At 38.3% G+C, this 24367-nt stretch overlaps 1 protein-coding gene and 1 pseudogene across 1 annotated transcript in view; one reads left to right on the top strand and one right to left on the bottom strand.

The window, feature by feature from the left end:
- The window catches only part of SLC16A2 (solute carrier family 16 member 2), a 115912-nt gene that overhangs the window by 53884 nt on the left and 37661 nt on the right, over window positions 1-24367 (bottom strand). The gene's annotated exons all lie outside the window — the stretch shown is intronic.
- LOC119868703 lies at window positions 12759-12913 on the top strand (annotated as a pseudogene).

Raw genomic sequence — 24367 nt, 5'->3', positions numbered from 1 at the left:
TATGAAAAACTGACAGCTAATATCCTTAGTGGGGAAAAACTGACAGATTTTCCTCTATAGTCAGGAACAAGACAAGGATGTCCACTCTCACCACTCTTATTTACCATAGTACTGGAAGTCCTAGCCACGGAAATCAGGCAACCAAAAATTTTAAAAGGCATCCACAATGGCAAGGAAAAAGTAAAATTACTTGCAGATGACATGATCTCATATATAGAAAACCTGAAAGACTCTACCAAAAAAATCCACTAAAACTGATGTATGAATTCAGTAAAGTCTCAGGACACAAAATCAATGTACAGAAATTTGTTGCATTTCTATATACCAATAACGAAGCAGCAGAGAAATTAAGGAATAAATCTCATTTACAATTGCACCAGAAACAATAAGATACCTAGGAATAAACCTTACCAAAGAAGTAAAAGAAAACCATAAAACACTGATGAAAGAAATTGAAGATGATACAAAGAAATGGAAAGACATTCCATGCTCATGGATCAGAAGAACAAATATTATTAAAATGTGTATACTACCCAAAGCAATCTACACATTTAAAACAATCCTATAAAAATACCAAAAGCATTTTTCATGCTACTAGAACAAACAATTCTAAAATGTATATGGAACAACAAAAGACCCTGAATAGCCCAAGCAATCTTGAAAAAGAAGAGCAAAGCTGGAGACAACACAATTCTGGATTTCAAGATATATTACAAAGATGTAATGGTCAAGACAGCATGGTACTGGCACAAAACCAGACATAAATCAATGGAACAGAATAGAAAATCCAGAAATTAATCCACAACTATATGGTCAATTAATCTTTGACAAAGAAAGAATATCCAGTGTGAAAAAGACAGTCTCTTCTACAAATGGTGTTGGGAAAACTGGACAGCAACATGAAAAAGAGTGACACTGGACCATTTTCTTACACCATACACAAAAATAAGTTCAAAATGAATTAAAGATGTAAATGTGAGGCAGGAAACCATAAAAATCCTAGAGGATTTAATCCTAGAGGCAATAACTCTTTGACATTGGCCATAGCATCTTCTTACTATATACATCTCCTCAGGCAAAGGAAATAAAAGGAAAAATAAACTATTGGGACTTTATCAATATTAAAAACTTCTGCACAGTGAAGGAAACAAAAACAAAACTAAAAGCAACATAAGTAATGGGAGAAGATAGTTGCAAATGACATATCTAATAAAGGGTTAGTATCAAAAATATATAAAGAACTTAGAAAATTCAACTCCCCAAAGCCAAATAATCCAATTTAAAAATGGGCAGAAATCATGAATAGAGATTTTTCAAAAAAAGACATACAGATGGCTAGGAGACACACGAAAAGATGCTCAATATCACTCAGCATCAGGGAAATACAAATCAAAACTACAATGAGATAGTAGCCACACACCTGTCAGAATGGCTAAAATAACACAGGATACAAAAAATGTTAGTAAGAATGCAGAGAAAGGGGAATTCCCTTACATTGTCGGTGGGAATTCAAACTGGTGTGGCCACTCTAGAAAATAGTATGGAGTTTCCTTTAAAAAGTTAAAAATAGAGCTACCCTATGATCCAGCAATTGCATTCCTAGGTATTTGCTCAAAGAATACAAAAATTCTGATTCAAAGGGATGCATGCACCCCAATATTTATAGCTGCATTATTAATAATAGCCAAATTATGGAAAGAGCCCAAATGTCCATTGACTGATGAATGGATAAAGAAGATCTAATATATATATATCATAAAAAATGAAATCTTTCCTTTGTAACAACATGAATGGAGCTAGAGTATTATACTAAGTGAAATAAGTCAGTCAGAGAAAGACAAATACGATATGATTTCACTCAATGGATTAAGAAACAAAACATGAACATGGGGGAAAAAGAGAGAGGCAAACTATAAAACAGACTCTTAACTATACAGAACAAACTAAGGGTTGCTGGATGGGAGGTGGACGGGGGATGGGTTAAATGAGTGATGGGTATTAAGAAGATCACATGTTGTCATGAGCACTGAGTGTTATAAGTGATAACTCACTAAATTCTACACCTGAAATTAATATTACACTGTATTTAATTAACTGGAATTCAAATAAAAACTTGGTGGGGGAAGGAAGACTAAAAAATTCCTGGAATTAATAAGCAATTATAGCAAGGCTGCAGGGCACAAGGTTAACATAAAAAAGTCAATCGTTTTCCAAAATTAACAAGTGAAATTGAAATTAAAACACACTACCACTTACTTTATCACCCCTCAAAATGAAATACTTAGGTATAAATCTTTAAAAGTATGTACAAGATCTATATAAGGAAATCTACAAAACTCTGATGAAAGAAATAAAAGGATTAAATAAATGGAGAGATATTCCATGTTCATGGATAGGAACACTCAATATTTTCAACACGTCAGTTCTTCCAACTTGATCAATGCAATTTCAATTAGAATCCCAGCAAGTTATTTTGTGGCTGTTGACAATATGACTGAAGTTTTTATGGAAAGGCAAAGGACTGCAAATAGCCAACATGAAATGAAAGAGAATACCCCAAATACCAAGTAAAGTTTGGAAGAACTATATGTGACAAATGATGCTGTTAAGTCCTCTTACTTGAGGACAAGTTATTGTTTATCTTGAGAAAAAGGATATAATAGTTTGTATCTTCTTGGCTATATAAAAGAGCAAGATTCATTTTTGTCTTTGCAGTCTTAGTGGATTGACTATGGTGTAGGCATCATAATCTGGATTAATGCTTAATCCATAATAAAATTATTTTCTTTATCTTTTAAAAACAAAACTGGTAGAGAACAAAGTGGGAGGGCTGATACTACCCAACTTCAAGGCTTACTTACTATAAAGCTTTAGTAATCAAGATGCTGTGGCATTGGTGAAAGAATATACAAATAGATCAGTAGAGCCCAGAAATAGGCCCATATAAATATAGTCAACTGATCTTTGGCAAAGAAGCAGAGACAATACAATGGAACAGAGATAGTCTTTTCAAAAAAAAATAATGCTAGAACTGTACATCCATGGGCAAAGAAAGAAAGAAAGAAAGAAAGAAAGAAAGAAAATTAATCTAGTCACAGACCTTACATTCTTCATAAAAATTAACTCAAAAATAATCATAGGGGATGCCTGGGTGTCTCAGTGGCTGAGCGTTTGCCTTCGGCTCAGGGCATGATCCCAGTCCAGGAATCGAGTTTCCATTGGGTTCCCCACAGCAAGCCTGCTTCTCCCTCTGATTATGTCTCTGATTCTTGCTCTGTGTTTCTCATGGGTGAATAAGTAAAATCTTTAAAAAAAAATCATATACCTAAAAATGGAAATGCAAAACTCTTAAACTTCTAGAAAATAATGTAGAAGAAAATCTAGATGACCTCAGATATGTTAATGACTTTTTTATATAATCCATAAAAGAAAGAATTGATAAACTATATTTCATTAAGATTAAAAGGTTCTACTCTGAAAAGACTCTATCACAAGAATGAGAAAACAAGTCACAGACTGGGAGAAAATATTTGCAGAAGAATATCTGATAAAGGACAGTTCCTAATCCACAGTATACAAAAAACACTTAACATTCAATAATAAGAAAGTAAACAAACCAATTAAAAAATGGGCAAAAGATCTTAACAGATACCTCACCAAAGAAGACATACAGATGGCAAATAGGCCTATGAAATGATGTTCCACATCATGTGTCAATTAGGGAATTGCAAATAAAAACAACAATGAAATAGCACTATACCCTTATAACAATGGCCAAAATTCAAAACACTGACAACACCAAATGCTGGTGAGGATGTGGAACAACAGGTTCTCATTCACTACTGATGGCAATACAAAATGGTATGGCCACTTTGGAAGAAAATTGAACAGTTCCCTACAAAACTACATCATCTAACCACATGATCCCCTCCAGTTACGCTCCTTGTATTTAGCTAAAAGATTCAAAAAAACCTATGTCCACACAAAAATTTGCACACAATTGCTTATAGTAGCTTTATTCATAATTGTCCAAGCTTGGAAGCAACCAAGATGTCCTTCAGTAGGTGACTTGATAAACTGTGGGTACATTCAGATAATGAGATATTATTCAGTACTAAAAAGTAATGAGCTATCAAGACAGGAAAAGACATACTACTAAATGAAATGCATATTACTAAGTGAAAGAAGCCAATCTGAAAAGGCTACATATAATATAATTTCAAGTATATGACATTCTGGAAAAGGCAAAACTATAGAGACAGTAAAATGATCAGGTTATCAGGGGTTCAGGGGAAGGGAGAGAGGAATAGCTACAGAGCACAGAGGATTTTTAGGGCTGGGAAACTATACAATAATATAAGGGGGAATATTATAATGGAGGAGTTTGACATTTGTCAGAGCTCATAGAATGTGAGCTCTGTTCAATGTTCAATGTGAACATTGAAGAGTGAACCTAATGCAAAATATGGACGTTGGGTGATAATGTGTCAATGTAGTTTATTGATGGTTGAACTTCAAATGTATCACTCTGGGATGTTCGTAGTAGGGGAGGCTGTGCATATAGAGGAACAGAAAAAATATGAGAAATTTCTGTATCTTCCATTCAATTTTGGCATGAACCTAAAAAGAATTTTTAAAAGTCAGACAAAATATTTGAATAAATATTTCTCCAAAGAAGATATATGAATGGCCAATAAACATATGAAAAGATGCTCAACATCAATTGGGAACTGCAAATCAAAATCAAAATGAGATACCACTTCACACCTACTAGGATGGCTATAATAATAATTAAAAAGGAACTAAAAAATAAAAATTTTTAAAAATAATAAAGGAAAAATAAATGTTGGTGAGGATGTGGATAAATTGAAATCATCATGCATTGCTGGTGGGGATGTAAATGGTTCGTTTGCTTTGGAAAACATTTTGGCAGTCCCTTAAAATGTTAAACATAGAGTTATCATTTAATCCAACAATTGTACTCCTAGGTATATACCTAAGACAAATGAAAACACATCTACAAAAAAACAAAAACAAAACAAAACAAACAAAAACTCGAATACAAATGTTCATAGCCAAAAAGTACATAAACTGATGAATGGATAAACAGAATGTGGTATATCCATACAATGGAATATTATTTTGCCATAAAAAGTAATAAATTACTAATACATGCTACAATATAGAAGAATCTTCAAAATAAAAAAAATATTTTGATAGGTGAAATAAGCCAGTAAAAGAAAAAGAGCACATATTCCATTTACATGAAATGTCTAGAACATGTAAAGACATGTAGACTAAAAGTACATTAGTGTTGCTTAGAACTGGAATGGCAGAATGAGAAAATTCAGGGTGATAGCTAAAAGGTATAGGTTTCTTTTTGGAAGATGACAATGTTGTAAAATTGATTATGGCGATAGTTGCACAATTCTGTAAAGATACTAAAAAACATTGAATTGTGTACTTTAAATGGGCTGATTGTATGGCATATGAATTTTGTCTCAAACTTATTTTAAAAAAGCTTAGCAGAACAAAGGTAGTTTTTGGGGTGAGCCATAGAGAATGATCAAATAATCAAAGTAAAGAAAGGTATTTTAAGCTAGTGGAAAAGTGTGAACAAAATATGATAATATGGTACAAAATATGAATGATATGATGTGAATGAAAAAGGCATGTGTGCGTGGTTTAGATAGGTGTTAAGTGGAAGATGAGCCTGAGAAAGTAACCTGGGAACTTGAATGGTATACTCAGCAGTTTGGATCTAATATCACCAACTTAAATGAAGATTCATGAGTGGTTCCTGTACTGGAGACTGACAAACCCAGATTTCCATTTTATGGAACATGACAACAATCAGTCTATAGAATATATGAAAGGAGGCAAGGAGGTTATGGGTCTTGACCTGCTTTCTCCATGCCCCCCCAACATACATAATTTAGGATATCCTCTGTTTTAGAAGCTTCCCTTCCATCCTTAGCCCTAGACTCCTGTTCCCAGCTCTGCTGCTAATCTATGTGACCTAAATCAAATCCCTTACTCTTCTGCATCCTTGTTTCTCCATCTATATCATGAGGAGTTCTTTTTTTTTCCATCAGGAGTTCTGAAAAGAATTTCAATAAGGGCCCTTATCACTTTCCAGTTTAGCTCTTTTTAAGTGGAATTAAGTCCTAGTGAGCAGAGAAGGGACAGCGATAGAGAATTGCCGGAAGGCAAGGAAAAGGGATAAGCCCTTAGAGGTCCTTAGATCATATTGTTTTGGGTTAAGATAGGAACCCATAGGTAGGAATCCATAGGAAGCATACCTTCATTAACAACCTAAACAATCCACTGAAAAATGGCAGGCAGACCAAAAAGTCCTTGGAGATCAGGCATAGCAACACTGTAGTGAGGATCCTTGCTGTGGCCTTTTATGCCTATCCTTAAGAGGTTTCTGGGTTCCTACCCATAATTCACAGAGGCCTTACAACTGAGGAGAAATGACCCAGAGAAGAAGGTCTACTTATCCACAAAGGAGCCATGGTTTAGAAGGCTGGTGTGGCAGTGTCATAGAAACTGGGGATCCAGGTTTAGAAGCAATAAATATGGGTACAGCAGACAAAGGGAGCTGGGATTGATTCCCTGGGGCACCCCTAGGGCTGATGGGAGCTTAGTGAGCATCTGTTCCCCAGCTTCTAATTGAGAGTGGTAGAAGTAGTAAAAAGGGAGTGGAAGGATGGAAGTCTTTGAATAAATCCAAAACTCTCAAAGTTTAAATTGATCCAGGATAAGATGACATATAGTATATGCTCACTAAATTTCAATTTCTTTCTTTTTGGCTACACCAGTCATTATCTTTACTGGTCAGTTCTGATTAGCAGTTATGACATCTGCTAATAAGATGAGGAAATGAATTATCATGTAATCAATATATTTATTGGTAAACAAAATCTTGAGAAATGCATGGCTCAGGAGAGGAAATATTTTAAAGGGTGAAAAATTTGAGAACTGTTGACAGAATCCAAGCATTTAATTTTACTCATGAGGAAACTGAGACCCAAAGAACAGTAGTAACTTGTCTGAAATCACATAGTGAGTCTGGTTCTGTCAGATCTGGAGCCCAGGTCTTTTAGTCTTTTAAGCACCAGCCAGAACTCTGTTTCCTCTGCTCCTCTCCACTCCAGGACTGCTTATTCCCCACAATAAAGTAGGTACTCAGGAAAGATTTGTTGAATTAAATGAAACCCATCAGTTTTGCCAGGAAAGTGTCTAGCTTAATTGTTTCCATGGACTGAAAGTGATCTGTGTTGGCAGAATTGGGCCAAAAAACCTAGACCTTAGGCCAAAAAGTCTAAAACCTCTGTAAGGCCGTATCACTAAGTATTGAGTATTATGACAAAATCATGGGCTTCTGGACCATGTTAAATTTATGGCAACAGTAACTTAGATTAAGACAACATTACAGTCTCAACCCAAACCACAAATTCCAAAACTCCAAGATCCCTTTGACCAGGTGAGTGTTTTATTGTACCCCTAATGTCACTGAACTGGCCCTGAGAGTGGCTGTGGCTTGGGTGGAGCTTGGTAAAGTAATTCAGGGAAGGGCAACTTTGTTTTCGTTAGGCACAACAGGTCTATTTCTCTGTGGCAAAAAAAGGTTCAAAGAATGAGAGCCCCAGAAAAAGCATGAATTTGCAGCAGACCCCAGTGAAAGGAATGGCAAGTGAGGAGCCAAGGGAAAGGGGTGGAGAATGCTGTTACCTGAGCATCTTTTTCATAGCTTTTGAAGAGCCAGATCTAGAGAAAGCTCATAAAGATGATGAAAGTAAAAGTTCACACTAGCTCTAAACACCAGGGCTTTGAAGCATTGATGAGAGAGTATGGAGTTGACATCCACCACCCATCCGGACTCCTGGAACCCTGGGTCCTTGGATGGAGCCTGTACCCTTCATCCTAGGTTTTTCCCTCAATGGCATTGCCTGCTGAGTTTGCAGTTCTGTTGGTTCCCTTCTCATCTCTCCTTGGAGGTGGCGTTGACCAGCCCTCTCCCACCACATAAGGACATCTTGTTCTTCCTGATCTAGGAAAGCAAGCATTCCCTGGGGTCTGGGAGGGTCAGAGAGGGGAAGTTCTAATGTTTGTAAGCAGATCAATCGGTTGCCTGGGCAGCCCCAGGGGCTCCTGGTCCAGATATTCTTCACCACCTTCCTTTCAGTCCCCTTCTCATCTTTGTCCTGTCTCCTCACATGGTCTCTTGACTACTTTGTTCATTGCCCAGACACTTTCAGCAAGCCAAGAACAATGCATTCCATCTCCCTGGAATTGTCACTCAAATATGGGGGTTGGCTGAAGAAGAAAACTGCAGTGTGCTCCTCACTAGGCCTTTCTCCAGCCCTCAGCCCTTTCCTGTCTGGCAGTGGGGACTGCCCTGGTGCTCAAATGCTGTCTCCAATCTACCTTATAGGCTGAGTGCTACATCCAGCCTTCTTGGCAGCCCAGTATAGTGAAATACTATTCAAGCTGATCTGAGTGGCCTCAAGGCCCAGGAGAAGAATCTGAAGGGTGACAAGGGCAGCAAGAACCTGTGGAGTTGCAGCAGTTGATGAGTCAATGTTTTCTGAAGGGTTTTGTTCTTGTCTTTCTCTGCAGTAATTCTATTCTCAAGGACATATGAAGGGACTCCAGAGTCTGGCAAAGATTTTGTGCTTGTATTCCCCATTCCAGGCTACCCACACTGTGGCAAAATCTCCTTAAGCCACACTGTCTCCTGGCCTGAGAGTCACTTTGGTTTCCAAATAGTCCCATAGGGCCATTTTAAATTTTATTAAGGAAATATAAACTAAGATAACATAAGAATGAAATAAAAGTATGGCCATTTCTTTGGGGAGGTATGGAAGGAAGACATGAGATAGATCTCATATCCTATCCTATTAACAGATGTACCTCATGCAATTCACTCCAAACCCCCTTCTTGAAACAACAGATGTTTTTGCTGGCCATGGGCCAGCCCAGTCCTGAAGGCCAGTTTCCTCTGTGTTGCCATATTCTCTGGCTCAATGGCAGAACAATAGGTCTGCAACAATTTTAGGATTCTGTCTACTGTTTCATTCATGGATTTCTAGTCTCTCCTATCTGAGTGAAGACTGTAACCTTTGTCTAGGCCAGTGAGTTTAAAAAGAAATTAATACTGTCTTTATTTGGTATTATAGTTATTGGTTTGTTTTACTAAAGGTAAATATTTACAAGGGCTTTGCCTCTCATTTCCCCCAAGAAACTTTTTTCTACAAAAATCTTAAGTTTTTCAACTGTAATTCTTCCTGCATGGGTTGTCAGAACCCATTCCCCATGTTTGGGCAAGTGCTACCATAGGGTCAAAATATGTAATAACATCAAAAGGATGTATAACATCAACAACAATAAAAATGCCAAAAATATCCTTGAGTACAAAAGAGAAACACAAATGCAACATTTGCCAAGTCAGTTTCCGCTAGAAACATTCTGAAAGTGGAAGTCATCAATTAAATTAAAAAGTACTTGTAAATGACTTATACATAAATGTTCATAATAGCTTTATTTATACATCTAAAAACTGGCAACTACCAAAATATCCATTAACAAGTGAAATAATAAACTGTGTTATATCCATACAATGGAGTACTACTTGGCAATAAAAAATAACAAAATATCAATACACACTTTATTTTGAATCTCAAAATAATTATGCTGAGTGGAAGAATCTCTAGATAAAAATAGTACATACTGTATGACTCCATTATTTATTTAATTTTAAATTTTTATTTGAAGTATAGTTGACTTATTATATTAAATTCATTTCCTGTATACAACCTAGTGATTCAACAATTATATATATTACAAAATGTTCATAATAAGTGTATTATAATACTATTGATTATGTTCCCTATGCTATACTTTTTATACCCATGACTTATTTTATAACTGGAAGTTTATACCTCTTAATCATTTTCCTTCACCATTTTCCCCATCATTCTACCCCCTTTCCCTTTGGCAACCACCAGAGTATAATTCAATTTATATAAAATACTAAAAAATGCCAACTAATCTATAGCAACAGAAAACAGATTAGTGGTTGTGTGGGGATGGTGGTAGAAGGAGAGGTGTACTGAACAAGGGTGTGATGAAACTTTTGAGGGTAATATGTTTGTAACTACAGTATTGCAATGACTTCATGGATATATACATGTACCAAAGTTTACCAAATTATACATTTTAAATGTATGCAGTTTACTGCACATCAATTATACCTTTATAAGCTATAAAAAGCATTAGATTTAGAGCAAAAAATTAAATATAGCAAATGCTGTTGGGCTAACTCAATATCCATTTCAATTCTCTTCTCTATTTGTGTCAACATTACAGAAGCTACAAACTCTAAATGCTTACTTTTCTAGACTCACGGCTAGAAGTTAGAAAGTTTAAAATATTTCTAAATCTATGGAACCCCTTTTCCTTTCCAATTGCAGTCTTACACTGGAGCACATTATATAAACCATATAAAAGGAGGGCTGCACTGGTGTTATATGGGAATGGTTGTCAGGATACTGGAACCTCCACTGATTTTTTTTTCTTATTTACTTTCTCTTCATTTATCCTCTCCTTCCACTGTGGTCCCTGAGGGGTACTAAATAATCTCGAGTTGTACAGATCTCTTCTTTCCCAGGCCACTTACTTTCTCAGTATCTATCGTAAAAGATGATAGAGTCCAATCCTTTCACTTGATAGATGGAGAAATTGAGCCATAAAGAGGTGAAATGACCTGTACATGGTCTCAGAGACAGAAGCAGAAGTTGGTGGTCCAAGTACTTGGGAAGTACTAAGACAGAGCCCTGTGTTGTGCCTGTGGTGGTGTTTCTGAAGACGTTTTGTTTTGATGGGATTTTCTCTTCAGTTTCTATACAAGTGTCTTGCACCCTTAATGAATTCCTGCTATGCTAATCCCAAGCACAACTACTTCCTTGCCCCCTGCTTAGTCCTGTTTCTATTTGGTCAGGGTCTTCCAGACCTGTGAACCTTCTTCCTCCCTTCTGGAGCAGCCCAGATATCTGCAGATCTCAGCAGATCTGCAGCAGGCTCACTCGATGGTAAAGTTGTGACATTTTGGGATAAAAACACCAAATTAGAACCAAAAGCTCTGGGTGAAACACTGGCAGTCAGGAGGCTACAAGGAAACAAGTACTTCAGTACAAGTACCACTTCAAATGAAAAGAATTTCAAGCCCCCAAATAGCCTAGGAACCAGAAAGTATAAACAATCTTGATTCCTAATCCTTCTCTGGATGCCTACAAGGAGCTCCACCCAAATTCAGAGGGGCAGCTCCAGACCCTCTTCAAAGATACTGGGTCAACAGAGGTGGGGTTTCCTCCACTAGGGGTTAGAGGAGACAGGAAGAGGGAGTTCAAGGGGAGGGGTAGCTATAAAAGGAGCTGATCTGGGCTGGGCCAAAGGGTTCAGGAAGAGACACTTCACTGAGGGTAGGAGAGAAGGAAGGCCACTGTAGCGGAGAAGGTAAGATTTAGAGAAATCAGGAGCTTGGAATAAAGCATCCTGGCCTCTCCAGAAAAATCTAGAAATGAGATTAAGGCTGAATCTCACCTAGGAGGAGGTGGAAGTGATTAAGTTTAAAATTTCTGGGGTGGTTTCTGGCGACATGAAGCTGAGAGCTAGAATGCCTTTCAATCTCATAATTTCTTTAATTTGGTGATTATACCAGAGCCACAGACCCTATGTTCCCTACATCTGTACCTGCCATTTAGTAGCAGATGCATTCCAGGCCAAGTAACAAGGTAAAGAAGACTGTAACTCCAAAAGCAGCCTTCTTGCAAAAGTAGGTCACCATGTGTGTTGCCTAGCACTCCATGTGAGGGAACTGCCAAGCAAAGCTGGAAACAAGCTGTAAGAAGGAGTTGTCTTCCCCCCACCTCTGTCACACACACACACACACACACACACACACACACACACACACACTCCTTTTCCAACACATTATTGCCCTTTAGAACTTAAATACCATGATTTGTATAAGGAAAGACTGAGAAAACAGGAAACAAAAGTGGAAGTCACAAAAAAATAAGAACTGAGGCCCAGAAAGGGAAGGTCATAGAGAGTATAGGGACTTGTCCAAGGTAACATAATTTGTCAGTGGCAAACCTGGAGCTAGAATTCTGACTCCAGATCAAAAATGGAGATCAAGATGAAGTTGCTCTCTTGGGTAATACCGTAGCTAGACTAAAGAAAGATCTTCCTACAAAATCTTACCATTTGTGACAGCATGGATGGACTTTGAAGGTATTATGCTAAAGTGAAATAACTCAGACAGAAAAAGACAAATACTATACGATTTCACTTATATGTGGAATCCTTAAAAAAAATTCAAGCTCACGAATATAGAGAACAGATTGGTGGCTGCCTGAGATGGAGGTGGGTAAAATGGGTGAAATGGGTCAGAAGGTACAAATTTCCAATTATAAAATGAATAAGTTATGAGGATATAATATACAGCATGGTGACTATAGTTAATAATACTATCTTGCAAATTTGAAAGTAGCTAGGAGCCTGGATCTTGAATTCTCATGATAACAAAAAAGTTGTAACTATGTATAGTGATATATGTTAAATAGACTTACTATGATGATCATTTTGCAATGTATTAAATCATTATATTGTACACCTGAAACTAATACAATGTTATATCAATTATACTTCAATAAGAAAAGAAAGATCCTCTTCCATATAAAGACATATAAAGCTTTGCACAGTAGCAGTATTGTAGCCAATGAGATTTATCCGAGGAGCAATTATTGCTAATTGAAAAGACATATAAGACATTGAGTTAAAACACTGAAAAAATTATCTGAAATATTGATTTGGAGTAAAGCAAAATTTGGATCACTCACAAAGTATCCCTGAACCCTAGGGATTCTTCCCCAATGTTTAGAAACCTGCTGACTGTTTTCTAAGGATAACCCCTGGCTTCTCATTACATAGGACCCTAGGTATAGGTCCAGACTCCAGGCCAATGCATTTGATTTCACATTGCTTAGAACTTGTGTTAGTCTGGGGCCTCCAAGGATTAGACAATAAAATGGGATTAAGTGTGCAAAGATTCATTAAGGAAAATGAAAGTAAATGGGGAGGGAGCCTGGAAAGATTAGGAGAGCCATGAAACTATAATATAAATCTGCCCCTGAATAAAAGAAGGAGGGCGGGAAGGTTGAGTGAAAGTGTCCTAGTCTGCCCTACACTCTAAGGAAGGCTTGTCAAGGCCAACAGGAATTGATGAAGACAAGGTCAGTTGGCAGTCAGAGGACTTCTGTGTCTCCCAAGAATGGGCCTACTTGTAGCAGGTGCCTCAGTGAAAATGCTGGGATGGGTTTCAAAGCAAGGTAGCCAAGGCCCTTCGTCAGTTATGCTCTTTGTAGTTGGAGGTCTGCAAGGCGCACTGTCTTGGGTGCTACAGAACTCCACCTTTAACTTCTACTATATCCCTTCTTTGCCCAGCTGCAGATGCTTTCCCATACCCATAGGCCCAACTGGGGCCTTGAGTCTCTAGAGAAGGAGAATAGGAAATGACAGAGACCGGAGAGCCTCTGTCAGAAGCACTAAAGTCAGACCTAAGTTGAACTGTGGCTCTTTTCTTCCATGGCTCTGCACTGCAGCATGAGCTAACATGTTCATACCATTCATGCTTGTTGTCAGTCAAAACCACTCAATTTCACTCATATGTGGAATTTAAGAAACAAAACAGATAAACATAGGGGAAGGGAAGGAAAAATAAAATAAGACAAAAACAAAGAAAGAGTCAAACCATGAGAGACTCTTAATTATTGGAAATAAACTGAGGGTTGCTATAGGGGAGGTGGGTGGGAGTATGGGGTAACTGGGTGATGGGCATAAATGAGAGCAGTTGAAGCAACTGGGTGTTGTATGCAACTGATGAATCAGTAAATTCTACTTCTGAAACTAATAATACAGTATATGTTAATTAAATTTAAATAAAAATATTTTTAAAAACCACTCAATTCCAGTAGCCCTTCTGGAACCCTGAATATAAAGAACTTTTATTGCTTCATATACCCATTATCCTTTCTTTCTCTAGCCTCTCAATCACCCAAGTCTAAAGAACACAGAACAAAACAGAATGGCCAAGGAGGTGGAGGTGAGAGTTGGAGAGTGTCACATGTAACTGTTTTCTTCCAATAGTGGGTGTGACTACTGAAACCAGGATAGGGAAAGGTTAGGAACTAACATTTTATTAATCTCCCCATGCCAGCATGCCTAACCTGCATTATTCCACACACCTACACTGATAGGTATTAGTGTGCCTGCTTGATGGATGAGAAAACTGGGGATACATGTAAGCCACTTGCATATGGTCACACAGCTCAAAGTAGTGGAGCCCTTAAACTCACAATGAACCTGAACCCCAGTGAGGGGGGACACAAGCTTTGCCCTTCAGTGAGTTTTTCCTCTTCTAGAGCCCTGGGGACTGGCAGAGGTACAGCTCTTTCTGCAAGCTGCTTCTGCTGGAGGCCACCACTAATCTGCATTTCTGTCTGCTGACTGCCATGCCTTCAACTCAACTCCAGCCCCTCAGAGGCCACTGCCTTAGTGTCTCTTTCCCAAAATACTTCTCAGCTTCTGGCCTTGATAGGAAATGGGAACCTCTGGATTAAGACCAGAATCAGGGCTCAGTTATAGATAGAGATCAGAGCAGAGGTCTGTAAATGGCTTGAAGCAATCCAGGAAGGGCTCTGGTATGGCAAGGATTGGAGCCCAGCTGGGCTTTCTGAGTACCTCAGTCTAAGAAACCACCCACTACAGTAAACAGAATATGCTATCCTGCCACAACCGTGGTCCAAAGGGATTTCTTTATTACTCTAGCTTTGATTTTTACAATTTAAAAGCTCACGAAGCAACAGTCCAGGAGATTTAACAAGCACATTCCTGGACACTGAATCATAGGTGGGAGGAGGTAAAGGAGGGAGCAGAAATCTAAGGGAGGGCATGAAAGACTACAACATAGCAAAGTGCCTATGTTGCCAAACAATTATTGATTATTGTTTCCCTTCCTACCTGATTATTATAATACTCCCCAATCCCCTAGAGATGCTGATTCAATTGGTCTGAGGTAGGGCCAGTACATCAGTATTTTTTAAGCTCCTCAGGGCATTTTGGTGGGCTGCTGGGACTGAGAATAACTGTTCTGGAGGAAGCCCATAGTCTCAGTCAGATGCCAGCTTAGGTGAGGACTTAGTGGAGGTAGAGAGGAAGAAACAAGAGGTATATGCTATAGAAAGCACACACTGGCCTATATGAGCCAGGAGATGTATGTCGGGGCACTGTTTCTGCCACTGCTTTACTGTGTGACCCTCAAGTCCTCATCTCCCTCTGAACCCCCCATCTCCCCCAGTACAACAAAGGAGTTGGACTTCATAGCTTCTAAGGATCCTTCTGACTTCTTCAACATTCTAAAAATTTACTAGACAGAAGAAAAGAGTGGGGTTGGTGGAGAAAGGGGTGGATATTTGGGCTGCTGCATGCTATGCAGGGGGTGCAAAAGAACACTGCTAACCCAACTCCCTGAGAAGGGCTGGTCCCAGGGAATTGTCTATCCAGAGCCCACATGGAAAGGCATGCAAGCTGTCCTTAGATCCTCCTCAATTGCGAGCCCACTAGGCACAGACCATGCCCAAGTGTAGGATCTCACTAGTGCCATCACACACAAGTTTATTAATATTATTTATGGTCATCGTAGGAGTAGTGATCTTAATTTGACATCCAGCTTTCCCATTTCATAATGACAGCTCAAATGTGTCTATAGTAGTATCCCAAGGAGCTGAAACTACTTCAACTGTACTCTCTTTTTCATTCTTATTATCTCTCCACTGGGGAGACAAAGTCCCAAGGAGCTGAGGTAGAAGCATATGTGGTAATTCATATTTCAAGTCACTGGTTTCCAAGTTTAATCCTAGCTGAGATTCTCAGCACACACTTTGGACTCTATGTATAGATGTCTTCCCAGTTGGGAAGGACTTATAGCCCATCAAAATCCTGTAGGGAGCTTTAAAAAAGTACTGATGTACTGGCCCTACCCCAGAAAAATTCAAATTCTAACCTCTCTTTTCCGAACCTCCTTTCCCAGCCAGTGACCTCATGCCCCTTGGCAGTCTCTTCATCCATTTCTTACCTCTCCCCCATAGCCCTACTCATGAATTACATACAGAACACAATTAACAGCTTCACCATGCAACAACTGGAAATTCCTTAAGAAAGATATTTTGCTTTCTCTTTCTCCTTAGTTCCCTACAGCTTAACACAGAACTGAGCAGACACCGCACACCTTTCACAAGTGGCTAGTTGGCTCATCTGATAAGGTTGTCAGGGTTGATCAACCAAGGGTTGTAAGAACTCAGTGAAGTAGCCAAATATTCATGGATTTTGAGAGTAGGTATTTTGGAATATAGGTCCAAAGCCTTGACTTGCCACTACAGATTCTCCTCCTCCCTCTCCCACATAGTATAACCCTCTCCATAACACAGAACTACTCATGCCTGCTCCTCACATGACTGTCATGCACACTAGTGTCTCTTCTTCAAGTTCATTCTCCTCCTGATCCAGGTCCTCCATATCAAAAGTATAATGTAGAGGGAGCAATACCCCACTTCCTCCACCACCTTCTCCCTCACTTGGGCCCCCTCTGCCTGGAAATGTTCAATAGACTCTTATCAAGGGCTAATTCTATTTGGCTCCCTCCTCATTGCCTATTCATCACCATCAGCAAGACTTCTCTACTCCCTCAACCAGAAGAAAGCCTTTAGCTCCCCTCTCTCATAGCCCTTAGCATTTTCTATTCTACTCTGTAGTTAATCTCCCATAACCCTAAGACAGCTCATTTGTTATATGATCTTCAACAAGTCACTTAACCTCTCAAACTTTACTCAACTGTAAAATGGAATGACAATCCCTGCTTTAACCTCCTCCCGGATCAAATGAGATAAAATATGTAAAAGCATATAGTATATAATCATGATGTTAGTTAACATTGAGTACTTGATATTGATCAGACACCATTCTAAATACTTCATATATATCAATTCACTTAAACAAGTAAGCAGCCCTTGGGACGCCTGGGTGGCTCAGAGGTTGAGTGTCTGCCTTTGGCTCAGGGTATGATCTCGGTCGTGGGATTGAGTCCCACATCAGGCTCCCTGCGAGGAGCCTGCTTCTCCCTCTGTCTGTGTCTCTGCCTCTCTCTCTGTGTCTCTCATGAATAAATAAATAAAAACTTTTTTAAAAAAACAAGTAAGCAGCCCTAGGTAATGCATACAGTTATTGACCTGATTTTGAGGAAACGGAGACACACGGAAAGATTAAATAATTTGCACAAGGACATACAACTAATAATTTGTAGAGCTGGATTTGAACCCAGGCATTCTGGTTTTGGAGTTCCCACTTGTATGACTCAGCTATACACCCCCAATGTAGGAAAAAATATACGTAATATAAGAATACAATATACATATTATTATGTAATATTGTGTGAAGCAATATATAGCAAATGCAATAAAAATGTAGAAATTCAGAGGAGAGACAAATATGATTTAAAGCTGTCGAATAAAGCATCATGGAAAATGTAGTGACTTAAATTGGGTCATGAAAGAAAGATTAGAGCAAGAAGAGTATCATTATATGAGGGCTTAGTGTAGTAAAAAACCCAGAGGCAGAAGTATCTGGTGTGCAGGGAGATAAACAATGAGGATATTGGCTTGGATTGAGTGGGAGCATCATGGTAGTCAAACAGAAAAAGGATAGATGACCAGGAAAAGGAATGATCTGGAAAAAAAAATAACATGCTGAGCAAGAGCTATGTGAGGTTTATAGTTCTGATCCAATTAAACCAAAATTATTTTATTGTTTTTAAAGATTTTATTTTTAAGTAATCTCTACACCCAACATGGGGCCCATAACCCTAAGATTGTGTCACATGCTTTACTGACTGAGCCAGCCAGATACCCCAAAAACAAGTTTAAATATGCATGGGTGGTCATGGATGCAACATGTAAGTGGATTTTAAAAATGTGAGTCAAGGTGAAAGGTAAACTGTAACAGAGATAAATTACATTTACTGTACTTGAACTAAAAAGCAGCCTGTACAGAAGTGGTTCAAGATAAAGGCATAGGAAGACCTGAATTCATCTCCTTCCAAAGAGACAACAAATATATAGCTATATATGGAATAATTTCCTCTGAAGAAAACCTGAGAACTAGCTGAACACCTGCTCCACAACAAAGAATAAAAGAACCACACTGAGACATTTCAACTCCTTCAAAACAGGTAGAGATAGCTGTTTTACATAATACACAGAAACAAACACAGAGAGGTTATTACATATGAACTTCATGATAACCACAAACCTATAGTAGATAAACAAAACACAATGAGAAAAGAATCTAAACATAACACTAAAGAAAGTCATGAAAGCACAAGAGAAGAGAGCAAAAGAAGAAAAGAACAGAGGACTATAAAAACAACCAGAAAACAATTAACAAAATGATAATAAGTACATACCCACCAATAATTATCTTAAATGTAAATGGACTAAATTCTACAATCAAAATACATAGGGTGGCTACATGGATTTTTTTTTTTAAAAAACATCTCTATGATGCCCACAAAAGACTCACTTCAGATCTAAAGATACACACAACTGAAGGTGAATGGATGGAAAAAGATATTCCAAGCAAATTGAAACAAAAAGAAAGCTGGGGTAGCAATATTTAGAGAAGATAAAAGTTTAAAATGCAACAGAAGACAAAGAAAGGCACTATATAATGATAAAAGGGTCAATGCAACAAGAACATATAATGTTTGTAAATATTTATGCACTCAATATAGGAGCCCCTAAGTATATAAAGCAAATATCAACAGACATAAAGAGAGAATTTGACAAAAATACAATAATAGTAGGGAACTTTAATATCTTACCTATATCAATGAATAGAATAGACCAGCCAGACAGAAAATAAATAAGGAGACACCAACCTTAAATGACACATTAGACAGATGAATTTAATAGATATTTATGGAACATTCCATTATAAAACAGCAGAATACACATTCTTTTCAAGTGCACACAGAACATTTTCCAGGATAGATCACATTTTAGGCCACAAAAAGGAGTCTCAATAAGCTTAGGAAAGTGTAAATTATATCAAGAATCTTGTCCATGTAGCGGAATGGGCAAAATGGGTGAAGGAGAGTAGGAGGTACCAGTTTCCAGTTATGGAAAGAATAAGGCACAGGGATAAAAGGTATATCGTAGGGAATACAGTCAATGGAATTGCAATAGCATTGTATGGTGACAGCTGGTAGCTATACTTGCTGTGAGTATAGCATAATTTATAGAGTTGTCAAATCACTGCATTGTACACTTGAAACTAATGTAACATTGTGTGTCAGCTATAATTTAAAAAAGAAAAGATTACTAATATTTCTAAAGCCCTTTATGTAACTTTCCCCTAAGAAAATTTTCCAACCACAATGGTATGAAACTATAAATCAATTACAGGAAGAAAACTGTAAAAACCCCACAAACACTTGGAGGTTAAACAATATGCTACTAAACAACAAATAGGTCAAAAGGGGAACAAATATCTTGAGACAAATGAAAATGGAAATACAACATTCCTACATCTATGGTATGCAGCAAAGGCAATTCTAAGAGGGAAGTTCATAGCAATACAGCCTACCTCAAGAAACAAGAGAGAGAGTGTAAGGGAAGATGGTGGAGTAGGAGGACCCTGAGCTCACTCTGTCCCATGTTTACAACTGGATATCATCCATATCCAAGTCAATAAGCCAGAAAGCAATCTGAAGACTGACAGAACAAACTCCACAAATAAATATAGAGAAGAAGCTGAATCTGAAAGCTAAGGAAGGTGAGAAAGGTGGAGAGAGGCTGCCTGCAGGACGGAGGAAGATGCACATAGAGAGGACAGAGAAATGGACCCTTATACCAGGGAGGTCACACAGAGAAGACTAATTTGCATAATGTTTGGGTTTAAAAACCAGAAGAGCTGAATTCTGTGAGCCTATTAAACCAGTAGGACTTGGAGTCTGGAACTTTAAAGGTCAGCTAACTCAGCAGTGGGCAAGCTGGGAAGGCCAGTGAGAGCTGGGTTGCTACCCTTAATGAGACAGCAGCCTGCATGGAGAGGCAACATAAAAACAGCAGTTTACATAATGCCAGGGTCAAACAGGAAACAGATCTGTTTATAATGATTTCAGAGGATGTTGGGAGACTTCTTTGAAAACAAGGGAGCTAGCAGGCATCATTTTCCTCCTGCAACACCCAGCATAAACATAGAACCACCTGTGGGAGGCAGGCTGCATGGACAGTTGTAGCCTTGGCCAAGGGCTCAGGGGAGATTTTGTTAAAGTTGCATGTATGTCCCACCCAGGCACAGTGCACCCAGACATGCACACCCAGCCGCCATTGCATGCCACACCCACATGCCAGGTGCAAGCTACCACTGCACATTGCACCCAGACACCACAATGCATCCAGCCATGTGCCCCCAGGCAACCACCAGGGGCTGGGCTCAGCAACACCCAGCTATCACACAGCTCCACACAGCCCTCAAATGCCACAGCACTTTGGGGGATCCAGCATAAGACTAGTGGCCCAGGGCTGCCCCGGTGGCTCAGTGGTTTAGTGCCACCTTCAGCCCAGGGCCTGATCCTGGAGACCCAGGATCGAGTCCCACGTCAGGCTCCCTGCATGGAGCCTGCTTCTCCCTCTGCCTGTGTCTCTGCCTCTCTCTCTCTCTCTCTCTCTCTCATAAATAAATAAAAATAAATCTTAAAAAAGGAGAGATCAAAAGTGACAGTATAAAGATAAGAAACACAAAAGCAGTGAAAATGAACATTTCAGTAAAAAAATCAGTCAAGGAACTCACAAAATTAAAGGATATAAAATATGGCAACATTTGCCTAAAACGTGGGAAGGTCATTTGAAACTTAAATGACCACCAACTTAATATAGACTGGTATACGCAAGAAGAGGTTATATACAAACCTAATGGTAATCCCGTATCAAAACTCACTGATATAGGACGCCTGGGTGGCTCAGCAGTTGGGCACCTGCCTTTGGCTCAGGGTGTGATCCTGTGGTCTCAGGATGGAGTCACACATCGGGCACCTTCAATGGAGCCTGCTTCTCCCTCTGCCCTCTGCTTCTCCCTCTGCCTACATTTAAAATCATTTTTAAAACCACTAATAAACAGGCAAAGAATAAAGGGAAGGGAATCCAAATATATCAGTAAAGAAAATCAGCAAAACATAAGAGAGAAAGAAAAGAAAGAGACTACTAACTCTGGGAAATGAACAAGGCGTAGTGGAAGGGGAGGTGGGTGGGGGGATGGGGTGACTGAGTGACGGGCACTGAGGGGGGCACTGAGATGGGATGAGCACTGGGTGTTATACTATATGTTGGCAAATTGAACTCCAATAAAAAAATATACAAAAAGAAAAGAAAGGATCAGAGAAAAACTTCAGAAATAGCCACACAAGTAATAAAATGGCAATAAATACATATCTATCCATAATTACTTTGTTTTTTTTTATTTTTTTTAATTTTTATTTATTTATGATAGTCACAGAGAGACAGAGGCAGAGACACAGGCAGAGGGAGAAGCAGGCTCCATGCACCGGGAGCCCGATGTGGGATTCGATCCCGGGTCTCCAGGATCGCGCCCTGGGCCAAAGGCAGGCGCCAAACCGCTGCGCCACCCAGGGATCCCCTATCCATAATTACTTTGTAAGTGGGCTAAATGCTCCAATCAAAAGACATAGGGTGACAAAATGGATTAAAAAAAAAACAAGACCTTGGGCAGCCCTGGTGGCAGAGCGGTTTAGCGCCGCCTGCAGCCCAGGGTGTCATCCTGGATACCCGGGATCGAGTCCCACATCGGGCTCCCTGCATGGAGCCTGCTTCTCTCTCTGCCTGTCTCTCTCTCTCTCTCTCTCTGTGTGTGTGTGTGTGTCATGAATAAATAAATAGAATCTTTTTTAAAAAAAATCTATATGATGCCTACAAAAGAATAATTTTTATTTTATTTAAATTCAACTAATTAACATATACTGTATTATTAGTTTCAGAGGTAGAGTTCAGTGATTCATCAGTCGCATATAACACCAAGTGCTCATTACATCAAGTGCTCTCCTTAATGCCCATCACCCAATCATTTTAGGCTGAAAAACTAAAAGTGAGGAAACAGGGAAACATCTGCCATGCAAACTGATGTCCAAAGAAAACCAGAGTAGCAATATTTATATTGGACAAAATAGACTTTAATACAAAACCTGTAACAAGAAACAAAAAAAGGACACTATATAATCATAAAGGGGACAATCCAAAAAGATCTAGCAATTGTAAATATCTTTGCACTCAACATGGGAGCGCCGAAAACATAAAACAGTTAATAACAACCATAAAGGAACTAATTGGTAATAATACGATAATAGTAAGGAACTTTAACACCCCACTTACATCAATGGAGTGATCATCTTAAACGAAAATAAACAAGGAAACAATGGCTTTGAATGACACACTAGACCAGATGGATTTAACAGGTACATTCAGAACATTCCATCCTAAAACTGCAGTATACACATTCTTTTCAAGTGCACATGGAAAATTCTCCAGAATAGACCACATATTAGCTCACAAAACCAGCCTCAACAAATTCAAGAAGATTGAAATCATACCATGCAGCTTTTCTGACCACAGTACTATGAAACCAGAATTCAACAAGAAAAAATCTGGAAAGACCACAAATACATACGGGTTAAATAACGTGCTACTAAATTACAAATGGGTCAACCAGGAAATAAACGAAGAAATTTAAGAAGTACACGGAAACAAAAAAACTGAAAAACAAAACAAAACAAAAAAAGAAGTACACGGAAACAGATGAAAATAAAAACACAATGGTTCAAAACCTCTGAGATGCTGCAAAATCAGTTCTTTTACAGAAGTTTATAGCAATTCAGGCCCACCTCCAAGAAGCAAGATAAATCTCAAATAAACAACCTAACCTTATACCTAAAGAAGCTAGAAAAATAACAAAAAAACCTAAAACCAGCAGAAAGAAGGAAATAATAAATATTAGAGCATAAACAAATGATATAAGAACTAAAAAAAACAATAGCATAATCAATGAAACGAGAAACTGGTTCTTTGAAAAAAATTAATAAAATTGATAAACCTCTACCCAGAGTTATTGAGAAAAAAGAGAAAGTACTTAAATCAACAAATTTTAAAAAGAGAGAGGAGAAATAACAACTGACAGCACAGAAATACAAATAATTATAATAGATTATTATGAAAAATTATATGCCAATAAATTGGACAACCTGAAAGAAATGGATAAATTCCTAGAAACAAATAAACTACCAAAACTGAAAGAGGAAGAAATAGAAAATTTGCACAGACCAATAACCTTCAAAGAAATTGAATCAGTAATAAAAAAATGCTCAACAAACAAAAAAATCCAAGACAATATGGCTTCATGGGTGAATTCCACCAAACTTTAAAGAAAAGTTATTTTTCCCAAACTATTCCAGAAAAAGGAGGAGGAGGAGGAGAAGGAGAAAGGAAAGCTTCTAAATTCATTCTGAAGCCAGCATTATTCTGATACCAAAAGCAGACAAAGACATCACTAAAAAAAGAGAACTATAGGCCAATATCCCTAAATAACAATGATACAAAAATGGTCAATAAAATACTAAAAACCAAATACAACAGTACATTAAAAAAATCATTCACCACAATCAATTGGGACTTACTCTTGCGCTGCAAGAGTAGTTAAATAATTCACAAATCAATGTGATAGCTCACATCAATAAGAGAAAGGATAAGAACCATGTGATCATTTCAATAGATGCAGAAAAAGCATTTAACAAAGTACAATATCTATTCATGATAAAAATCCTCAACGAAGTAGGTTTAGAGGTAACATACCTCAATATAAGAAAAGTCATCTATGAAAAACCCACAGCTAGCATGATCCTCAAAGGGGCAAAGCCTGAGAGCTTTTCTTCTAAGGTCAGGACCAATACAAAGATATCCACTCTCAACACTTCTATTCAGCATAGTACTAGATATCCTAGCCACAGCAATCAAACAACAAAAAGAAATAAAAGGCATCCAAATCAGCAAGGGAGAAGTAAAATTTTCCAGATTTTCAGATTACATGATACTGTATATAGAAAACCCAAAAGACCACCAAAATAGGCTATAACTGATAAATGAAATCAGTAAAGCCGCAGGGTATAAAATCAATGTACAGA

The sequence above is a fragment of the Canis lupus genome, chromosome X (genome assembly GCF_011100685.1).
Source record: "Canis lupus familiaris isolate Mischka breed German Shepherd chromosome X, alternate assembly UU_Cfam_GSD_1.0, whole genome shotgun sequence".
Taxonomy (NCBI): Eukaryota; Metazoa; Chordata; class Mammalia; order Carnivora; family Canidae; genus Canis; species Canis lupus.
Note: the sequence above shows the minus strand (reverse complement) of the source record. Positions and strands in the feature narration are given on the sequence as shown.